Source organism: Pan paniscus, chromosome 18 (assembly GCF_029289425.2).
Source record: "Pan paniscus chromosome 18, NHGRI_mPanPan1-v2.0_pri, whole genome shotgun sequence".
Classification (NCBI taxonomy): Eukaryota; Metazoa; Chordata; class Mammalia; order Primates; family Hominidae; genus Pan; species Pan paniscus.
This window is the reverse complement of record NC_073267.2, coordinates 87,783,512-87,806,963: the sequence shown is the minus strand read 5'-3', so window position 1 is coordinate 87,806,963 and position 23,452 is coordinate 87,783,512. Positions and strand designations below refer to the sequence as shown.

The following is a 23,452-nucleotide window of genomic DNA, read 5'->3' as shown; positions in this document are numbered from 1 at the left end:
TCACCATGTTAGTCAGGCTGGTCTCGACCTCCTGACCTCAGGTGATCCACCCACCTCGACCTCCCAAAGTGCTGGGATTACAGGCATGAGCCACTGCGTCCGGCCGAGAAAAACTATTCTTGAAAATGCCTTGCCTTGCTTATTTACCTTGCCTGCATCTGCGAAGACAATGAGTCTAAATTAGCTTCCTGGGAAGCTTGATGCAACCAGCTTTTGTTTTTTTGTCTTGTTTTGTATTTTTAAGAGACCAGGTTTGGCTCTGTCATCCAGTTTGGAGTGCTGGAGTGCAGTGGCATAATCACAGCTACAGCTCTCTGCAGCCTCGACTTCTGGAACTTAAGTGATCCTTCCACTTCTGGAGTAACTGGGATTACAGGCACGAACCACCATGCCCACCTAATTAATTTTTTTTTTAGAGACAGGGTCTGGAGTTCCAGGCTGGTCTGGAACTCTGGGCCTCAAGCAATCCTCCCAAGTAACTGGGATTACATGTGTGAACCACCATGCCTGGCTGCAACCAGTTTTAATTACAGCAATGACTTCCTCATTTTTTCTTGAATAAATCTCCCCCCAGCCCAAATCCCTCTTGGCTCCTCAGGCAAAGCTAACAAGACCATGTATTGCTCCATCTGTAGTTCTGCTGCCTCATTTGCAGGTGGACAATTTTCTTCTCTTTTTTTTTTTTTTTAAAACAAAGTCTCACTTTGTTGCCCAGGCTGGAGTGCAGTGGTGTGATCTGGGCTCACTGCAACCTCTGCCTATCAGGTTCAAGTGGTATCTTCTGCCTCAGGCTACCAAGTAGCTGAGATTACAGGAATGCACCACCATGCCCAGCTAATTTTTGTATTTTTAGTAGAGACAGGGCTTCATCATGTTGGCCGGGCTGGTCTCGAACTCCTGACCTGAAGTGATCTGCCCACCTCGGCCTCCCAAAGTGCTAGGATTACAGTAGTGAGTCACTGCCCCGGCGTAGATGGACTTTTCATTCATATAGTAGGAACATGAGGACGGGCCCCCTATACAAGGCAGTTTATCTCACTTGAACCCTCTGCTGTTGTTGGATGATTTTGAACTGTATTCTTCGTTCATCTTAATCTTCTTTTCTCAAGATTTAAACAACTTGAATTGTCAAAAACCAAAATTACAACAAATTTAAAGATCTCAACTGACTTGATGATTCTAGGATAGGGCAATAGTTCATTCCATAAAACACAATTAGTGTTCCAGTGAGCCAAGCAGAGGAGGCTGGCCTTGTAAGACACAGTAACGGTGCAGAAAACCGAAACCAAGAATAGAGTGTGTACAGAGTGCATTCATTACTTTTCAAATGAATGCACTCTGTACACACTCTATTCTTGGTTTCGGTTTTAGAACAATAGAAAAATTAAAGATTTAAACGGGCCTGTTTGGGAAATTGGCTATTTTTCCTTCTCCTGATTTCTAGAAAGGTCAGACAAAAACTTAGTTTAGGTTTGGTGACACGAAACTTTAACATGCGTGACTCCATTTTGATTTTTAATCAGTTCCGTTGGGGCCTTGTGCAGGAGCTTAGTCCAAAACAATGGTCTCCTATAATTTTTATCTAACGGAAGTCTCCTCCATATTATTGTAGCAGAATGCGGGTCCAGGTGCTCGCCATTTGCAGAGTTCAATTAACAAGAGCAAGCTCTGGTAGAAAGAAAGTGACTTTATTAACCAAAACTATTGAAGGGGAAGCAGCTGGATTCCTATCCAAAGTAACTGCTTCAGTTGTGGTTGAGGGGGAAGTCAGGGATTTTAAAAAGGGAAAACTTGATAAGGAAGGCATGCAAGAATTGGGCTGAGTACAATGTCCTCGTGTCTTGTTCTGGTGGCCACCTTGGGTCCCAGTCCACCTGGACATCAGGCTGACGTCATCTCAACAATGGCCGGGTTGTTAATTCGCCACCTTGAAGCCATCTCTGGAACTTTGCAACTGGGTCTCCAGGCTTGGTCTGTTTCAAGATTAGCTCCTAGAACTTCTAAGAAGACACATAATTAGATACTAGCATACAGTTAGATAAATGTGAAGAGAGTGAGAATGGGAGGTCCGTGGAGTCTATTTTAAGGATAAGGAAAGGCTGGGCGCGATGACTCACGCCTGTAATCCCAGCACTTTGGGAGGCCGAGGCGGGCGGATCACGAGGTCAGGAGATCGAAATCATCCTGGCTAACACAGTGAATCCCCGTCTCTACTAAAAATACAAAAAATTAGCCGGGCGTGGTGGCGGGCGCCTGTAGTCCCAGCTACTCGGGAGGCTGAGGCAGGAGAATGGCGTGACCTTTGGGAGGCGGAGCTTGCAGTGAACCAAGATCGTGCCACTGCCCTCCAGCCTGGGGCCACGAGCGATACTCCGTCTCAAAAAAAAAAAAAAAAAAAAAGATAAGGAAAGGCTTCTGCAGTTTGCCTCAAGCTTATATCTTGAAACCCAAGAGAAAGGAAAAATAAAAATGTTTAATGCATTTTGAAGCTAAGTTGTCCAACTACATTATGTCTATTTTCCCAAATACCTTTTCCTGCACTATGTATTGATTCATCGTATTCATTTTAATACCTAAGCCCTTACACTACATTACAATAGTTAACCTTTTCATCAATATTATCCAATGCTTGGCACATAATAGAACACTAAATAGAAAGTAACCATTGTCATTATTACTATTGGGACTATCATTATACATGTAAAAAGACTCTTCCTGTGTTCAAACTGTAGACAAGATTGAATGGCAAGAGGTTGTCTTTACACCAATATTTAATATTTGAGTCTCCAGAGTCACCATATTACAATCAGGAGAATTAAAACATGATATGAAATTGCTCAGTAATGAATTTATCACCTATAAAATACCCATAAAACATAACTTCGTTATTGACAGTAACTTCTGATTTATCCCTGCCCATTATCAATATCTTTTTGATTGACCTAACTAATAGTCAACATCTAGCAATACAATGCAAGTACAGTCAATGTAAATAGATTGCAAAGCCGAATTGCAAATCTTTCCAAAAGCGTGGGCTTTCATAAAATCAGTTTGGCTGATTTCAGAAAACTGCTTCAATTATAGGCAAAGGAACTCACAGAAGAAAACTAGTTAACAATTGAGTTGGATAAAGGACGACGATGGACACTTAAATGTATTTGGATTAAAGGGTTAGAAAAGAGTCACTGTTAAAAATTCATGAAGTTCTTGACTATTCTTTTGTAAACAGGACCCTCTTTATGATGTTAATGTTCAAGTCAATTGTGAAGGGTAAGGTCTGTAAAGCTGTCACACAATTTTGTAGAAAAAATTAACCATTTCCTCCAAAAAATTAATATTTTATTCATTTTTTATTCTAAGATTTAGTGAAGTTGCTATTATGAACTACATTTGGATAAATATAAAATAAACTTACTCTCATAATTTATAGCTACAGCTTTTCATCTATTCATAATAAAATTTTGATCACATTTTAGTAGGGTGTAAGGCCTTACTTTAAGAGAACAAGTAATTTTGCGATAATGAAGATCTCTAGTATGTTAAAATGATGGTGCTGCTGGGCATGGTGGCTCAAGCCTGTAATCCCAGCACTTTGGGAGGCTGAGGACAGGCAGATCACTTAAGGTCAGGAGCTCCAGACCAGCTTGGCCAACATGGCGAAACCCCATCTCTACTAAAAAAATACAAAAATTAGCCAGCCATGTTGGTAGTGCATTCCTGTAATCTCAGCTACTTATGAGGCTGAGGCAGGAGAATCATTTGAATCCAGGAGGTGGAGGTTGCAATGAGCTGAGATCGCACCACTGTACTCCAGCCTGGGTGATGGAGTGAGACTCCATCCCAATAAAAATAAAATAAAATGATCATGAGGATTGTCTGGAAATGTGGTTGATGCTTTGTAATATGATGCCAAGTGTTAAAAAATGGGCACCAAAGACTATAAAAAATTATAATCATGTAACAATATTTATATATTTGAATAAGAACTAAAGACAAAAATTAAAATGTATGTTGGTGTGGGAGAATTAAAGATAATTTCCTTCCTTCCTTTTCTTCCCCCCAGTATACTTTATTCTTAATAACTTTTGGCTAAATAAACAGTAAGCTCAGAAGAATAATCCAATATGTATTTGAGCCATTTAGTCTGGAATCTTAGCAATGCTGCATGTTCATTAAGGACATCCCTGACTTAATGCTCAAAGGGTATAAATGACAGCCTCCAATGTGGCCTCCAGTGACCCTACCCCTTGGTATTCATACCCTTGAAATCCCCTCTTCTTGCATGTGGGCTGGACTGACATTCTTCTTATGTGAAGAACATGGAGAAGAAATGGGATAGCACATCCAAGATTAGGTCATAAAAAGTCTGTGGCAGCTACTCGGAAGGCTGAGGCAGAAGAATTGCTTGCACCCAGGAGGTGGAGGTTGCAGTGAGCTGAGACCACACCACTGCACTCAAGCCTGGGCTATAAGAGCAAAATTCTGTCTCAAAAAAGAGTCCGTGGCTTCAATCTTGGGTGCTCTGCCTCTCTGGCTTTTTGCTCACTTACTCTGAAAAAAGCCAGGTGTCACACTGTGAGCTGTCCTATAGAGAGGCCCATGTCGCAAAGAACTTATGTCTTCTGCCAAGAGCCACATGAGTGAGCTTGGAAACTGAGTCACACTCTGCACATTCATGTACACAAGGGCTCCAGTTAAGCCTTGAGATGACTACAGCCCTTGCCAACACCTTTATTGCCACCTTGTGAGAGGCCCAGAGCCAGAAGCAGTTTTTTTCCTCATATACTAAGCACATACAACTTTAATCAACACCCCCCAGAAAAAGTACCAAATGTACAAGTCAAAAAAACTAGTTGACACAAGCTTAACTAATATCAGCTGCTTTTGTATACAGCTGTATACCCTCAAAAAAGCTATCCTATATGCATATACAAAAGTTGTTTACATAGGTCTGTACAGAACAGTAATGAAAAGGCAAAGAAAACAGTGACATCATAAATGCTATTTTAAGCTACTAATTTGTGGGGGCCATTTGTTACACAACAATCAATAACACATATAAAAATTTATATTCAAATCTCTGGAAGTTTGTCCTTTAAGAGGACATGAAATTTACTTGATTTACTAATACCGTGCCTAGAAACATTTTTAACATCTCTGGATTGAGAGTTGCAGAACCGCTTTTTAGAAATAAATAAAAACAAGAAGTTGGAGTGTATCATCAAGGAAGGGATTATTAGCTAAATGATTCGGGTGGCCTCTAGGAGCTGAAAAAGGCAAGGAAGGCCGGGCACAGTGGCTCAGGCTTGTAATCCCAGTACTTTGGAGGCTGAGGTTGGGGGTCACCTGAGATCAGGAGTTTGAGTCGAGCCTGGCCAACATGGTAAAACCCTGTCTATACTAAAAATATAAAAATTAGCTGGGTGTGGTGGCATGCACCTGTAATCCCAGCTACTTGGGAGGCTGAGGCATGAGAATCTCTTGAACACAGGAGGTGGAGGTTACAGTGAGCCAAGATGGCACCACTGCACCCCAGCCTGGGTGACAGAGTGAGACTCTGTCTCAAAAACAAAAACAAAATAAAAAGGCAAGGAAACAAATTCTCCCCTCAGAATTTCAGAAGGAACCAACCTCACTGACACCTTGATTTTAGCCCAAGGAGACCAACTTTGGACATCTGACCTCCCAAACCATAAGATAATAACTTTGTGTGTGTGACGTCAATAAGTTTGTGGCAATTTGTGACAGCAGTGATGGGAAACAAGTAATAAAGCTGATTAAGCTTTAACAGGGCAACAGTTTCCTCATCCATAAAATGAAGATATTAACAGTGTCTGCCTCCCAGGGCTCACGTGAGGATACGGAGTCAATATGCGTGTAGTTCATAGATGGCTCCTGCACGAGCTCTGAGGGCGTGAACTCCATTCCAGGCCTTTTTCTAGTCAATGGGCTGTGGTCTTTCTCCATCAGTGTCCCACAGGAAAAAATAGCCCTCCAGAAAATTATTGCAGTGGCTATTTTCTCATTCCTCCCAAAGATGGCACAGTGATGATACCTTAGATACATAGAGAAGAAGTTAATTCGTTTCATACTTTGGGATGTAAGAGTTAAAGTAAGAGGAGAGAAACATGAAAAGTGACTTAACAGTCAAAGACAGGTTTACTCTCCAAAACCAAAGAACTCTTCACGCCCCCCTCAGCAGGAACCAGCCAGAAAGAACACACTACCCCTCATCCTTTTTATAACTATAGGGACTGGATTGACAGAGCAGGGGCGTCGCCATTTTGGACAAACTCCGCCATTTTAAGTTTCTCTTGACTTAAAAAAAAAAAAAAAAAAAGCCTAAATCTAGCCCCAAAACATCAGCCTAATGGCTAATGTCAGCATAACCAGAAACATTCCAGCCCTAAGATAAACCCTCCTCCAACCAGAAATATGCCAACCCTAAGACAGCCTCCCCTCTGACCAGTGACATTCCAACGCTGTAATAAACTTTCTCTCACATAGAAACATTCTGAACCTATGATAAGCTCCCCACTTCCTAAACCCTTAAATATCCTTAGTCTGTAAAAGGGAATGTTCCTGACCAAAATTGGAGAGAAGCCCCGTTTATCTTGGAGAATAAACCTGTTTTTAACTGTTAAGCCGCTTTTCGTGTTTCTTTCCTCTTTCTCTAACTCTTATAAGGGGTATAGGGGTTTATTCTCTCACTGAAACCATTTGAGAAGGGTTGGATAGAAGATGTGGAGATGAACAAGGTGCCCTGTTGTAATTTGCCCACAGGTAAAGAGGTACAGGTGGAGTATTTCTAATTGGAAATGCTTGGGACCAGAAGGGTTTCAGATTTTTTTTTATTTTGGAATATTTGCATATATATAATGAGATATCGTGGGGATGGGACCCAAGTCTAAACATGAAATATATTTATGTCTCATATATACTTTATACACATAGCCTGAAGCTAATTTTATAGAATATTTTAAATAATTTTGTGCATGAGACACATATGATCCATCATAGGAGGTCACCTATGGAATTTTTCACTTATGGCATCGTGTTGGCACTCAAAAAGTTTTAGAGTTTGGAGCATTTTGGATGTAGGGATGCTCAACCTGTAACATAACTAACTGAACAGTTTGATTAAAAAAAAAAATGAAGGCCAGGTGAGGTGGCTCATGCCTGTAATCTCAGCACTTGGGGAGGTCAAAGTAGGAGAATCGCTCGCACCCAGGAGTTTGAGCCCAACCTGGGCAACATAATGAGACCTCTGTTTCTATTAAAAGGGAAAAAAAATAACCTCCAAATTGCCGGGGCCCCAAAGCTCATGGAGGTGGGGCGATGGAGCGGATTCTAGATTCTAGGCTCCACCCCACTCTGAATGAATCAGTCTCCAAGGGAGGGTTCTGATACATTGAAAAATGATTTTTACCTTGAGATGCTTAACTGAAGTCTGCTGGGGCTGAAGGACAACCTTTCCCCCGCCCACAAGGCCTAGGGTATATAAAGGGTAATTCAAAGGGGCTTGTTTCATACAACTTTGAATTAAAAAAGAGGGAATCGAGGGTACATTAAGGGGGATGTGCCACAGATAGGAGATGTGTTTTCCTTTAAAATTGTTCCTGTGAATACTAACTTGAGTGTTTAGAAAGAATACTTAGAAGGAAAGTGATAATGTAAAACTACGAACTAGCTAACTACAAACAGCTACAAGAAGTTCTGCTGGAGAAAACAAATGCAAATTTGCAGTAGGCTCAATAAGAGCAAAGGGAATTGAGGAGAGTGGAAAATAGTTGCTGTTTTCTTTGCTTCTTTGACTTATTTTTTGGTTGGTTGTTAAGTGGGAAAACTTGAATCTGTCTTCCCCACTCCCTTTGTCTGCAGGTTCACCTTTAGCTTAGAAGGAATAAAAAACTCGCCAAAATTGCCTAACCTGTAGAATAGAAATAGTCACCTTCAAAGATCATTAGAACAATCAAGAACAAACATTTCACAAACCTAGTAATAGGTAGACAATGCAGGGTTTATCTTACCTCTCTTCTCTTCTTTCCTGAAGGTTAAAAACTGCCCAAACTGTGCCAGCTACACTGAAATACTGAGCAGTACGAAATTACCTAGTAGCAATGTTAGGGGAGAAGGGGATATTCCAGGAGAACTCCAGAAAAGTCAGCAAGCTTGTTCCCAATGTCTGGCCATGGAAGATCGGAGCAGAAGACTTACTTGAAATGGTTCCTGTGATACTGTTTTTCTTCAAAAAGTGTACTTAGATTCTATTCAGTGTGGTTATGAACCAGCAGGATTTGCATCACCTGGGCAGCTAGTTAGAAATACAAATTTTAAATTAGCTGGGCCTGGTGGTGCATGCTGATAGTCTCAGCTACCTAGGAAGTTGATGTGGGATGATTGCTTGAACCTGGGAGGTTGAGGCTGTAGTGAAACAAGATTCTCCACTGTGGAGTTACCTTTTTTTTTTCCTTTGTCTGTTGACAAAGGTTCTTTCTTTCACCAAACTTTAACCGGGCTTCTCTAAACCCTTTCCACCTACATCAAACAACATCATAGAGGATTGTTTGAAAGAATACTTAGAAGGAATTTTTTGACTTTTGGGCTTCCATTTTCATCTCTGCATTGTCCAATTTGGGCAGGAATCCTGCTATGTCAGTTTGCCAGAATCCCCCATCCTGGAAATCTGATCTGGTCTTTGCTCCTCCTCTATCCCCAGGTGGTAACTATTCTGGTCTGCTTGCAGCAAGAATTCTGTTAGGTTTATGCAGAATACTCTTACCCTGAATGGTTCCCCCCCCTTTTTTTTTCTTTCTTTCTTTTTTTTTTTTTTTTTTTTGAGATGAAGTCTCGCTCTGTTGCCCATGCTGCAGTGCAGTGGTGTGATCTCGGCTCACTGCAACCTCCACTTCCTGGGTTCATGCAATTCTTGTGCCTCAGCTTCTCAAGTAACTGGGATTACAGGTGTGTGACACCACGCCAGGCTAACCTTTGTATTTTTAGTAGAGACAGGGTTTCACCATGTTGGCCAGGCTGGTCTTGAGCTCCTGACTTCAAGTAAGCCACTCACCTCTGCCTCCCGAAGTGCTGGGATTACAGGCGTCAGCCACTGTGCCCAGCTGACCCTAGATGTTTTCTGTTAGTAATTTCTCATCCTCTGATTCCCTCACCCACAAGGAGTCAAGGGATAGATCCTTAGCTATAAATCCCCACTTTTTTTCTACTTGTATTAGGAGTTGAGCTCAACCTTCATTGCAAAACCCCATTGCTGTGGTTTCTATACCTACTGCAATGGTCCTATATAAAGTCTGCTTTCCTGTTCTTTAACAAGTGTCAGGATTTTTTTTTCTTTAACACATACTGTAGCTTTTAAAAGGAAGTCACTGTGCATGGTCCACACTTGAGTGTGGAGTCCTGTGACTTTCAGAGTGAAATAGGTACATATATTACCTGGAATTGCTCTAGTTATTCTTAAATATACTTTTGTTTCTATTACAACTCCTTCAACATCATAGAGGATTGTTTTTTGAATGAAAGAATAAGAAAATGTTATTGGAGTTAGCATTTTCTGTCATGTATGTATTTCTCCTAATCCACAGTACATAAGGGACTTCTTTGAACTGTGGAAGCCTTATGAGGCTGTAGGCCTTCACGGGCAGAAACCATGCTTAGCTGCCTTTGTGTGATAGGGTTGGGCAAATTTGAAAATATGGAATGTGCCATTTTACTTGGATTTTTTTTGGCATTTCAACCCAAGTTTGATACTCTATTTCCTAGTTTCAATATTCTTATAAAACGTGACAGTTACGTAATAGCATAGAATCTTACAGTTATGTAAGAAACTACCACAGGGGAAACTGAAGATCACAAAAAGAGGAGGGTTGCAATCAGAAAAAAATGTTAAAAGGCTCCTTAGGGGGGTAATGGAAAAAAAATGTTTGAGAAACATTGCTCTCAGATGATGGGTAACATGGGAGGGCCTAGGAGAGTCTGCTTAAAATAGATTGCCAAGACTGAGGTGTTCAAGAACATCAGATCTAGTCCTGTTTGCCCATTTGAGAGATGAGAAAACATCCAGAAAGAGGTTGACGTTTCCATTCAGCAAATTTGTGGCAGGCCTAGTACAAGAGGTGGGAGTTTCTGAGACCAAGAACTAGTTCTCCTTCCAATTTACTCTTCAGCTGCAATCGAGCATATACCAAATGGCCCCAGGCTGGAGTGCAATGGCATGATCTCGGCTCACCGCAACCTCCGCCTCCCAGGTTCAAGTGATTCTCCTACCTCACCCTCCTTAGTAGCTGGGATTACAGGCATTTGCCACCATGCCTGGCTAATTTGGTATTTTTAGTAGAGGCGGGGTTTCTCCATGTTGGACAGGCTGGTCTCGAACTCCCGACCTCAGGTGATCCGCCTGCCTTGGCCTCCCAAAGTGCTGGGATTATAGGCATGAGCCATCACACCCGGCCTACTGCTGAGTAGTTTTTGATCAAAAAAAACTTCTGTGCTTTTTTTCTCAGCTGAGGCTGAGACCAGAGCGTGGTGACACATGCCTGTAATTCCAGCTACTCAGAAGGCTGAGGCAGGAGAATTGCTTGAACCTGGGAGGCAGAGGTTGCGCTGAGCAGAGATCACAGCATTATACTCCAGCCTGGGCAACAAGAGCGAAACTCTCTCAAAATTATCAAAAAAACAACTATGTTGTCATATTAGATCTGCTTTACTAATAAACCCAAATGGTCAGTGACTAAGAAAAGTTTTCTTGTCTATGAATAAACCATGCAATAGAGCAAGCATATATATAAGAGCAGAGGGAGAAAAATAGAATCCCCGAAATACCTAGAATTTTAACTGAGCAGTACTTTGACTGACATGCAGCATGGATCGTTAAATACAAGTGAGGAAAAGCCCCAGATCTTCCTCAATAATAAACAGAATGAAACAAAGGCAGTCATCTGGGCTTCCATGTAGACCCAAGGTTGGCGATCCATGGTCCATAGGTCAAATCTGCCTGCTCCCTGTTTTAGTAAAGCTTTTGGAACAGAGCCACAGTTATTTGCTTGCATATTATCTCTGTTTGCTTTAGCCCTGCAACTCCCTCTTGGAAGGAGATAGCCTCTACTGCTTAAGAAATGGAATATAATCAGACCCCTTCTGATCTGAGGATTTTAAAAGGAAAAGCTGGCCGGGCACAGTGGCTCATGCCTGTAATCCCAGCACTTTGGGAGGTTGAGGCAGGTGGATCACAAGGTCAGGAGTTTCAAGACCAGCCTGGCCAAGATGATTGAAACCCCGTCTCTACTAAAAATACAAAAATTAGCCGGGCGTGGTGGCAGGTGCTTGTAATTCCAGCTACTCAGGAGGCTGAAACGGGAGAATCGCTTGAACCTGGGAGGCAGAGGTTGTATGGAATGAGACCACCACTTCTCCTGTTGTCCTTCCCAGCTTCTCCACAGCCTCCCCTTTTCCCTAGTTTATAAGACCAGGAGAAAAGGGAGAAAGCAAAAAATTGGAAAGAAACAGAAGTAAGATAAATAGCTAGGTGACCTTGGTGCCACCACCTGCCCTGGTGTTTAAAATAATATTAACCCTTGACCAAAACTACCGGTGTTATCTGTAAATTCCAGACATTGTATGAGAAAGCACTGTAAAACTCTTTGTTCTATTAGCTGATGTATGTAGCCCCCAGTCACGTTTCCCACGCTTGCTTGATGTATCATGACCCTTTCACATGGACCCCTTAAAGTTGTAAGCATTTAAAAAGGCCAATGATTTCTTTTTTGAGGAGCTCGACTCTTAAGACGCAAGTCTGCGGACGATCCCGGCCAAATGATAAACCTCTTCCTTCTTTAATCCGGTGTCTGAGGAGTTTTGTCTGTGACTCGTCCTGCTACATTTCTTGGTTCCTTGACCGGGAAGCGAAGTGATTAACAGACGGTCGAGGCAGACCCTTAGGCGGCTTAGGCATACCCTGTGGAGCATCCCTGTGGGGGACTCCGGCCAGCTTGAGCGACGTGGATCCTGAGAGCGCTCCGGGGTAGGCAATTGCCCTGGTGGAACACCTCGTCAGAGCAGTGCGTGGCAGGCCCCCGTGGAGGATCAACGCAGTGGCTGAACACCAGGAAGGAACGGGCACTGGGAGTCCAGACATCTGAAACTTGGTAAGACTGGTGTTTGGAACTTGCCCACTCCATTTGAGTGGAAGCGTGGCCTGATTACCCACGGCGTGCCTGTACTGGCACTTTGGTTTTTGTTTTTGACTTGACTTGAATTGCTTGATACTTTGGTTTTGGTTTTGACCTGGCTTGGATTTCTGGATACTCTGATTTTGGTTTTGATTCTGGTTTGGTGTAAACTGAAAAAGTGTGTGTGTGCCCTTCTTACCCATTCTTTGTTCTGTGGTGTGCGTGTGGTGTGAGCTTGGTGTTTTGTCTCGAGGAAACATGGGTCAGACACAAAGTAAGCCTACTCCACTAGGAACTATGTAGAAAAATTTTAAGAAGGGATTTAATGGAGACTATGGGGTTACTATGACACCAGGGAAACTTAGAACTTTGTATGAAATAGATTGGCCAACATTAGAAGTGGGTTGGCCATCAGAAGGAAGCCTGGACAGGTCCCTTGTTTCTAAGGTATGGCACAAGGTAACTGGTAAGTCAAGACACTCAGACCAGTTCCCATACATAGACACTTGGTTGCAGCTGGTGCTAGACCCCCCACAGTGGTTAAGAGGGCAGGCAGCAGCAGTGCTAGTAGCAAAGGGACATATAGCAAAGGAAAGATCCCCTTTCTCCCACCGAGGGAAATCAACTCCTGAAGTTCTGTTCGACCCAACATCAGAAGATCCATTGCAGGAGATGGCACCAGTGATCCCAGTCGTGCCCTCCCCTTATCAGGGAGAGAGGCTCCCCACTTTTGAGCCCACAGTGCTTGCACCTCCGCAAGACAAACATATCCCTAGGCCACCCAGAGTAGACAAGAGAGGAGGTGAAGCCTCAGGAGAAACCCCTCCCTTGGCAGCTCGTTTAAGACCCAAAACTGGGATACAAATGCCCCTGAGAGAGCAGCGGTATACTGGGATAGATGAGGATGGTCACATGGCGGAGAGGCGTGTTTTTGTGTACCAGCCCTTCACCTCTGCCGACCTTCTCAACTGGCAAAACAATACCCCGTCCTATACTGAAAAGCCACAAGCTCTAACTGATTTGCTCCAAACTATTATCCAGACCCATAACCCCACTTGGGCTGATTGCCACCAGTTGCTCATGTTCCTCTTTAACACAGGTGAAATGCGGAGAGTGCTCCAAGCAGCAACTAAGTGCCTAGACGTGCACCGGCTGATTACCAAAACCCCTAAGAGTATGTAAGGACCCAGTTACCAGGAACCGACCCCCAGTGGGACCCAAATGAAAGAGAGGATATGCAAAGGCTAAACCGATACAGGGAAGCTCTCTTGTAAAAGGATTAAACTCAAAATCCCATATTCGGTTGATTTTATGTTGATGGTCTACAGGCTTTAGCTACCTTAGGGGGCTCTCTGGAGACCAAAGAAAATCTAGAGTCTATAGTGCTCATGTTTAAGGTGATGGAGACTCCCAAAGACAGTTGTCTCAAGGACTTTTGTCAAGACAAATGTGGAAGCCAGACTGACAACCGTCGTTTTCTTTGGGCTATGTAAACGTCTGTGGTTTCTAGACAGCTTGTGAGGCTGAAAACGTGACGCTTCAAAAAGACATTTCAGATAAAGTGGGTGAGCTAAGTAACTGTTTTGCAATGAAAGGTTTGGCTCTCTTTTGTCCGGCTTGAGAGTGGCTAATGTATATGCCATCTCTGTTTGGACAACTCTGGTTATCGCCTAATGTGTGTGAGATGACAGATGGGTTTCTGGAAGAGAGGATAATGGATTCTTTGATCGATTTCATTTGAAATGATCAATGTTTTGTCCAAAGATGGGGAGCACTTCTGGGTTAGTGCCAAGGCATGTTCATTGCATTACACAAATTGATTAGAGAAGTCACAGTCCCTCACACTTGCTAAGCTGACGATTCAGCCTGTCAAGGTGCCGTTGTGCAGTCGGGTGGGAAGGTCACCTTGGCCATATATCCTGGAAGCCACCTGGCTGAGAGCTGTCTGTAAACAGCTTTCCAGAGGCAGAACTGACTAGTCATTAATGAGCTACTACTCAACCTTCCATCTTAGAATGGAGTGGATGAATAAAATGGAATAGGAAATACCCTCTGGTAGGCATAGTGGCTCACACCTATAATCTCAGCACTTTGGGAGGCTGAGGCAGGAGAGACCACCTGAGGCTAGGAATTAGAGGCCAGCCTGGGCAATATAGCAAGACCTCACCTCTATAAATAAAAATTTAGGCAGGTGTGGTATATACCTGTGGTCCCAGCTACTCTGGAGGCCTAGGTGGGAGGATCCTTGAGCCTGGATGATCAAGGCTGCAGTTGGTGAGACAGACAGCATGGCAAGCATACAAATCTTGGTACTTTGGGAGTTTGGATCTCCTTAGAAGGACACAGCTGAGTCTCCAAAATCAATGTAATTGAACCATTTGCACCTGTTTTACCAGAAGTCCATAATGGGCTGAGGAACGTCTGTTACGGCTACAAGATTTAGACTGAGAGCTTAAATGGATAAAAATAGGGGATTATAAACTGGAGTTTACAAGGCCCCTAAAACTGTGTGAAGTAGTTTGTGTATTTGCCTATGTGTGTGCCTTATGGAGGAGAGTGCAAGCTTCCCTGATGGGCTTTGTATTATAATTCCACGAAATAGAGAATTAGTATAAAAACCTCCTTTTTCTCACTCATATCTCCACTTCTTGATTTCTTCCTGATTTTAAGTGGTCCTGGGTTGATAGCTAACATCAGTCAGGGGACTCTGTTGCTACGCGTGGATGGAAAAATGAAAAATCCTGATCCAGGTCGTCGTCGTGGCACTAGTGGAAGCAAGGCCTGGGGCTCAGGGTGGAAGGCGCAGGAGTTGTGGGTTGGGTGGGATCCACAGAACTGACAAGGGCATTTCAGCTTCTCTCCCTCATGCCTGGGAACCTTGGAGCCAAGCCCTCTCAGCCACTGTCAACATGACCAAAGGCTGTTAGCAAGGGCGGGAGCCTCTGACAGGCAGGAGACAATGAACTGGACCTGAGCCTGGACAACCTGAATGAAAGCCCTCAAGGAGCTGGCTGCCCTTCCAAAGGCCCCCATGCTGGATCTGTTCTGCAATAAATCTGGGGCTCTACTGTTGAATTTCCATGGCCTTACATGCCTGGTGAGGCTAGATTAAGAATGAGCTGCAGGAGGTGGGAGGATCGCTTGAGGCCAGGAGTTGGAGACAGCCTGGGCAACATAGTGATACCCTGTCTCTACCAAAAATAAATAAATAAATAAATAAAAAATAAATTGGCTGGGCGTGGTGTGTACCTGTGGTCCCAGCTACTTGGGAGGCTAAGCGGGAGGATGGCTTGAGCCTAGGAGGTCAAGGCTGCAGTGAGCCCTGATTGTGCCACTGTACTCAAGCCTGGATGACAGACCCTGTCTTGGGGGCAGGGCACAGAGCGGAAGAAAAAAATGGGCTGTAACGGTTGCCCACAGACTTGAGCCATTTGGTCAACCTCTAGCACCTGGTTCTCCTCAGCAGGTTGGCCACCCTGCCTGTCTGCTTTGCTTAGCTCAAGAACCTGAAGTGTCTGGACCTGTAGGATAACTCCCTGGGTCCTCTCCTGGCCAAGGTGGCAAGTGATTGCTTGGATAAGAGGCAGTGTAAGCAGCACGCATACGAGGCATCACAAGATGTGAATGCCTTGCAGGTGAGTTAGAAGCAGGAGAGGCATCAGAAGTAGGAGAGGCAGAGAAACCTGAGGCCAAGCAGCGAGCTAAGGAACCTCAGGAGGGGGAAAGAAGGATACCTTCAAAGCAGTTAAGTGGATCAGGAGAAGAAACTCAAGAAGGAAACAAACCAGGGCCCGAAATCCAAGTCCCACTCCTGCTCCCACAAGCCATCACCCGGGACTCAATGTCCTGTCTGTGCTGAAGCTACTGCTACTGTCTTGTGTGGCCAGTGGGCTGGTTGCTCATGGGTGAGAGAGCTGCAGCCTCTCTGCGCCAGTGTGAATGCCATCTATGACAATGCAGTTGCAAGGTCTACGTCACCACAAGATCTTCCAGTAGGGTCTTCCAGACCGACTCTCAACAGTGAGCTTGTCCTCAGCACTGCTGCCTGCCAGCCTGGGAGTTTGGATTCTTAGGGAACTGAATTCTGCTGGATGCAACCTTTCTGTAGCATTAGACCTTACCCACCATCACCAAATGACTGCTGATTGGCATTTGAGACCTTCTCCTTGTAGGAATTATTTCTTAGGGTTACCTGTTTTGGGATGAGGAGAAATGGGAATCGGGGTGTCAGGACGACGGTTACCTGCATGCCTAATGGAATAAGCTTGGGCATGGGGAGAGAAAAAACAGCCTTTTCTAGTTATACAAAGTTGTGTAAAGGCATGGGCCATTTCTACCAAATGGTCAGCTGTCAATACGCGTGTACTTTTTGAGAAAGGGTCTCTGTCACCGAGGCTGGAGTGCAGTGGCAAAATCAAAGCTTACTGCATCCTTGACCTTCTGGGCTCAAGTGATCCTCCTACCTCAGCCTCCCCGGTAACTGGGACCACAGGCATGTGCCACCACACCCAGCTAATTTTTAAATTTTTTGTAGAGACAGGGTCTCCCTATGTTGCCCACGCTGGTCTCAAACTCCTGACCTCTGGTGATCTGCCTGCCTCGGCCTCCCAAAATACTGGGATCACAGGCATGAGCTACTGTGCCCAGCCTAGGAGGAAGTGTTATCGGGGGACCTGGGGAAAACTCAGCAAGACTAGCCTAAATGGTGGTGGGGATGGGGAGGGATGTACCTATTTTCTTTCAGGACCTCAGAAATTTAAGCATTTTAGTGGCCATACAAAACGTCTGGCTATGAAAGGGACTTCATGACCATCCAATCCAATATAATAATTGCCGTCAGAGAAACTGAGGCCTTCCATGACTTACCTGTGGTCTCCCAGCTAGTTTGAGGCAAAACTGGATTTCCACTCTGTTATGTGTTCTTCCTTTACATTACGTTGCCTCCTTTATAATGTCCTGAGAGAATAAAACTCTCACCAGAACTATGCCTCAGCCAAAGTATAGAATCATTCATGGTAGACAGATTAATGACTCAGATAGAAATCTCATGCCATCAGGTCTTGGGCAGCTCCCATAGAGTCCTGCTGCAACTTTTGTGCTTTCCATAAAGTGGCAACACTCTAGGCTCCTTGCCTCAATTTTAGAGCATTAACTCCCTAATTGCTAGTGAGCAAAGGGGCAGATCTCTGCAAAGCTATATTGTCTATAACAGCTTTATTTGTACATGGCATGACTAACTACCTCAAAAGTAACCTGCTTTTGCAGGTTTTTAAGGATCAGCTTCATAATACACTGAGGTTTAGAATTGATTCCAGATCACAACTGAGGGGAATGAATGGAAACAGAGGAAATGAAGGGGAAAAAGAAGCATCGTGGAGCTGAATAGTGGTGCATCCACCAGGACTAGTACTGATAAGGACGGCACTGTCCATTCTCTTGTCTGCTAGATTAAGCATTTTTCTTGCCTCCTTTGCTTCATCTTTTCACAACTGGATGGAGGGATCAGAAATAACTATGTCATGGTCCTCATTCCTGAAAACTCCCCATTGCAAGCTCCTTGCCTCTGCCTGGAGGGAGAAAGAACCTGTTATAGCTCAGAGATGAAGAGGGCAGGGTCTAGCCTTTTAGCCCTAGTGGCCCATTTGGATAGGACTGCCACTCATGACTCTCCTGATACTGGAAGAAAGGACTTTGTTAATCTTCTTCCTCAAGGATAGCTCTGCTGCATAGGCCCACACCCTGCTCAGAATCACTACACTTTAGTCTTCCTCCAAGCTCCAGAGCCGTTGGTACAAATGCTTTACTGAAACTAAATATGTAAGATTAAGACATACGGAAGTTAGCATAGTCGTCACATCCTGTTCCTTGGTTAGCTGAGGCAGCTCAGTGGCTGAGCCTAGTCCAGCCAACCCACAGGTTCATTCACGACTTCAAGATCAGATGCCGATTCTTTTGGATTTCTACAATTATTAAATACACATCTGAGTGGGGGGAAAAACATCCGGATCCATTGTAAGACCATGCATCTAGCTATTGGATGACACCTTGGTAATTCATCTTCTCTGCTCATCTGAGAGGGGGGCATTATGCTGAGATCTTTTTCTTGTCTTAAAATAGTTGTTTTGACCCATCTGCAAATATTTATATAATGTATTATAGTAGGCTATGTGTGAGATCTCTGGGGCATACAAAAAATAAAAGTAATCTGTAACCTCAATGGGCCTACAGTCCTTCTGAGGCGTAAATAGAAAGCAGGCCAGGTGCGGTGGTTCACGGCTGTAATCCCAGCGCTTTGGGAGGCCAAGACGGGCAGATCACCTGAGGTCAGGAGTTAGAGATCAGCTGGTCAACAGGGTGAACCTCCCATCTCTACTAAAAATAAAAAAAATTAGCTGATTGTGATGGTGGGCACCTGTAATGCCAGCTACTCGGGAGGCTGACGCAGGAGAATCGATTAAACCAGGGAGGCAGAAGTTGCAGTGAGCCGAGATCACACCACTGCACTCCAACCTGGGTGACAGAGTGAGACTCCATCTCAAGAGAAAGCAAACACTTTGGGTGTTTTCTTTGTGGCAGGCTCTTATAACCATACATTCCCCTATCTGCCAATCAGCAATCTGAGGTTACGATTGTCCATCTCCACCGACAATTTTGAAATCACAACACTAAACCTTATCTTTGATCTCATAGAAATTAAGTGGTGAAGACAGGGAGGGGGGAACAAGACACACCAGGGCCTGTTGGGTGTTGGGGCAAGGAGAGCATCTGGTTAAACAGCTGCATGTGGGGCATAATACCTAGGTGACTGGTTGACAGGTGCAGCAAACCACCATGGCACACATTTACCTATGTAACAAACCTGCACGTTCTACACATCTATCCCAGAACTTAAAATATATAATGTGGTAAAGCGTACTTAATAAGTGCCATGGATGTTCTTGTTCTTGTTCATACATTGAGGTTGTTCATTCCTCTTAAGGAATTCTCAGTAAACCCTGAAAGTCCTTTTAACTTTAAACGTGAGAGAGGAGGACTCTTTCCATCCCAGGGGCAGAAATAACAGAAGGATGAGAAAGAGGGAACTGAGCAAGGACCTTCTGCTTTTCCCCTCCTGCTGGCTATTACACTTGTTTTAGAAGAAAAGGTTAATTCTGAGTAGCATGGTGGAATCATTTTAGAGAAGAATACTAATACTCTAGATATTTCCTTTTTTTTTTTGGAAGGAAACTGAAGCTCAGAGAAAGGGACTGTGGGTGCCATCCATACAATTTGTGACTAATGTGTCCCTTGCCAGTCTGCTCTCATGTTGACATGTGCCCAAAGCACTTCTGTCATGCTGCCTCTTTTTCTAGAATGTCAAGCCTTGATCACGCTGATTATTTACTGTGTTAATAACACATGCTGTGTTTGTGGGAATAAAATTTCTACCTTCTGCGTATGTGTCCACCTGTTGGGTTATACTAAGAACACTCCAAAAGAAAGGGCCTGGATGGGAAGAGCTCAGAAAAGGTCACCTCAAAACTCAGTGCCAGGAAGGAGACCAGGGCTAACTGAACATCTGCTTGGGTAAAACACTGCATTTGACACATCTACATCTCTCATTCCATTTAATTTTCAACAATAATCCTCTGAGCTTAGTACAAGCATACACAATTTTCAGGGAGGATACTAAGTTTCTGAGAAGACACTCACCTAATCTCACCTGGCTGCTAGTTATTGATGGAGCCCATATATGAACTCAGCCAATTCTTACTCTTTTCCTCTATGGCAGGCTCCCTGCCAGTGTTTGTCATGGCAGGTCAGCACACGGGATACTGGATCTGAGAATCTGATCTCCAGGGATCTTCCCCTTATTCTGTTCCCCTTGGAGGATTCAGCAGATGCCTGGAGTGGAGGATAAACGGAGGGGGAGTCATTGTCTTCACATTTGGGAATATGTGCTCATATGAAATGATGCAAAGGAGGACAAAAATAGTTGGCCAGGTGGGGTGGCTCATGCCTGTAATCCTAGTACTTTGGGAGGCTGAGGCAGGTTGATCACCTGAGGTCAGGAGTTGGAGACCAGCCTGACCAACAAGGTGAAACCCCGTCTCTACTAAAAATAAAAAAAATAGCTGGGCGTGGTGGCAGACGCCTGTAGTCCCAGCTACTTGGGAGGCTGAGGCAGGAGAATTGCTTGAACCCGGGATGCGCGCAGAGGTTGCAGTGAGCCAAGATCATGCCACTGCACTCCAGCCTAGGAGATGGAGTGAGACTATATCCAAAAAAAAAAAATTGTTAGCATTCACTTCATTGCATACATGTGTACATTGACTAAGATATCTATGAGCATTCTTATTCAATCCTCCCAATAACACAGAAAGGTAAGTACCGTAACAATTCTTACCTGTAGATAAGAAGCTGAGCACTGGAGAAGTTAACTAGTCCCAGTCTACTAGTAAACTACTAAGTAAAGGATCCTTGATTCATACCCAGCTCTGAGTTCTGAGCATTAATTACTTTGTTGCATTGCATCTGATGTTGAGTGATTATTCTGTCCCCATCAACAACTGGTAGGCCACAGAAACCTTTTATTTATGGGCAGTTCAGGCAAGTAAATTTCATCATCTAATGACACAGCTTTTTTATTTAGAGAGCTGTCAACCTGAGATAACCTCCCTCTCTGGTTTGGTGGTGGTTACTCATTTATTCAGAGCTGCTATTAATTTTAATTATTTGTTTGACCTTTGACCACCATAAAGTTCATCTGATTAAAAAAATTCTTTCTTAACACAGAAAATTGCTAATAAATACCAAAAGCTCTAGGTCAACAAAGACAGGCATGCTTGATTAAATATCCATGGAGCTTATAAAATATCTGCCTAGGCCCTTGGCATTTGTAAAGAGACATTTATGACTCCAACACAATCTTCGCTATCATTGGGCTATGGCTAACATATCAATCTTGACCATCAGCTTTGACTTTTCCTCTGGAAAAATAACATAAGCTTTCTACATTTTCTACATTTCTGGCACCATACAGAATTCATGCATTTTAAGATACATACACTTTCTCAGCAAATTAGGCTTTTAAGAAGCTGAAATAATATAAATTCTGCATACTTTAAAATCCATAAAGCAACAGAAACTCTCCACAGGGGACAGGGAAAGGGAGGCTTCAAAGCAGGAAGAATGTACATTAAACATAAAAGGGAGTTTCCTCTCTCTGAGGTTGAAGGACAATGTTTGCCAAGAATGTTCTTCTTTGAAGATGACTGTGAATAGAGCCGGTTTCTTCTCTGCAGTAGTTTTTGGATTCAGGGAAAGAGTCTTTTGAATTTTTAAATTTTCATTCCATATATTCTTAAATCTCTTGACTGATCTCTTAGTCTTTTGTGATGGTGTATGAATTGTTAGGCAAAAGTAACTTGGTGGAAAATATCTGAAAAAACTGAAAGGAGAAAGAAAGTGTGAAGTTGTTCTGCTTTTGGTGACAATTCCCCAACGTGTGAAGATTACTTTTTGTTCTGCTGTCCTGATGTTGAGTATCCAGTCATAATCCACTCCCTGCATTGTAGTTGGGATGCAAGCTGGTCTCTGGGTAACAGATCCATTTTACTGGCAAATGCAAAAGTTAAGATGAGTCCTCCACTTAATGCAACTTTTTTCTCTGTTGCCAACCCCCTTTCTTTGGATTTATGAAGGATGCATTCTAGCTCTTATATTTTTTAATAAGGTAGGCTGAAACTTAATGGAAATAGTGCATTACTGAAATGCTAAGCTCTCAAATCAGTAGGATGTGTCTAACAAGCACCAAAGTATTAAAATAAGTTGGCGCATTGACGTCCAGTTACATATATAAAACGTGGTTCTTGATTTAAAAATTATGGACCAAGAAGAAGCTTCTCTGCTCCTTCTGGAATCTCCACTTGGTTCAGCCCGCCTACCTCCACTCTGCTTCCACTATGTCCATCAGGGTGACCCAGAAGTCCTACAAGGTGTCCACCTCTGACCCCTGGGCCTTCAGCAGCCTCTCCTACACAAGAGGGCCCGGTGCCCCCATCAGCTTCTCTAGCTTCTCCCGAGTGGGCAGCAGCAGCTTCCGGGGTGGCCAGGGTGGAGGCTATGGTGGGGCCAGTGGAATGGGAGGCATCACCATCATCACAGTCAACCAGAGCCTACTGAGCCCCCTTAACCTGGAGGTGGACCCCAACATCCAGGCCGTGCACACCCAGGAGAAGGAGCAGGTCAAGACTCTCAACAAGTTTGCTTCCTTCATAGACAAGGTACGGTTCCTGGAGCAGCAGAACAAGATGCTTGGAGACCAAGTAGAGCCTCCTGCAGCAGCAGCAGATGGCTTGGAGCAACATGGACAAACATGTTCGAGAGCTACATCAATAACCTTAGGTGGCAGCTGGAGACTCTGGGCCAGGAGAAGCTGAAGCTGGAGGCAGAGTTTGGCAACATGAAGGGGCTGGTGGAGAACTTCAAGAACAAGTATGAGGATGAGATCAATAAGCGTACAGAGGTGGGGAATGAATTTGTCCTCATCAAGGATGTGGATGAAGCTTAAGTGAACAAGGTAGAGCTGGAGTCTCGCCTGGAAGGCCTGACTGACGAGATCAACTTCTTCAGTCAGCTGTATGAAGAGGACATCCAGGAGCTGCAGTCCCAGATATCGGACACATTTGTGGTGCTGTCCATGGACAACAGCCGCACCCTGGACATGGACAGCATCATCACTGAGGTCAAGGCGCAGTATGAGGAGATCGCCAACTGCAGCCAGGCTGAGGCTGTGAGACCATGTACCAGATCAAGTATGAGGAGCTGCAGGCGCTGGCTGGGAAGCACGGGGGTGACCTGTGGCATTCGAAGACAGATCTCTGAGAAGAACGGGAACATCAGCCGGCTCCAGGCTGAGATTGAGGGCCTCAAAGGCCAGAGGGCTTCCCTGGAAGGACCCTCGCAGATGCCGAGCAGTGTGGGGAGCTGGCCGTTAAGGATGCCAACGCCAAGCTGTCCAAGCTGGGAGGCTGCCACACAGCCGGCCAAGCGGGACATGGCACGGCAGCTGCGTATCAGGGGCTGATAAACTTCAAGCTGGCCCTGGACGTCGAGATAGCCACCTACAGGAAGCTGCTGGAGGGCGAGGAGAGCCGGCTGGAGTCTGGGGTGCATAACATGAGTATCCATTCGAAGACCACCAGTGGCTATGCAAGTGGTCTGAGCTCGGCCTAGGGGGGCCTCACAAGCTACTGCCTGAGCTCCAGCTTTGGTTCTGGCGCCGGCTC

The 23,452-nt window shown here is 44.3% G+C and overlaps 1 pseudogene; it reads left to right on the top strand.

The window, feature by feature from the left end:
- Positions 1-22,126: 22,126 nt before the first annotated feature.
- LOC112437417 (keratin, type II cytoskeletal 8-like) lies at positions 22,127-23,250 on the top strand (annotated as a pseudogene).
- Positions 23,251-23,452: the final 202 nt, after the last annotated feature.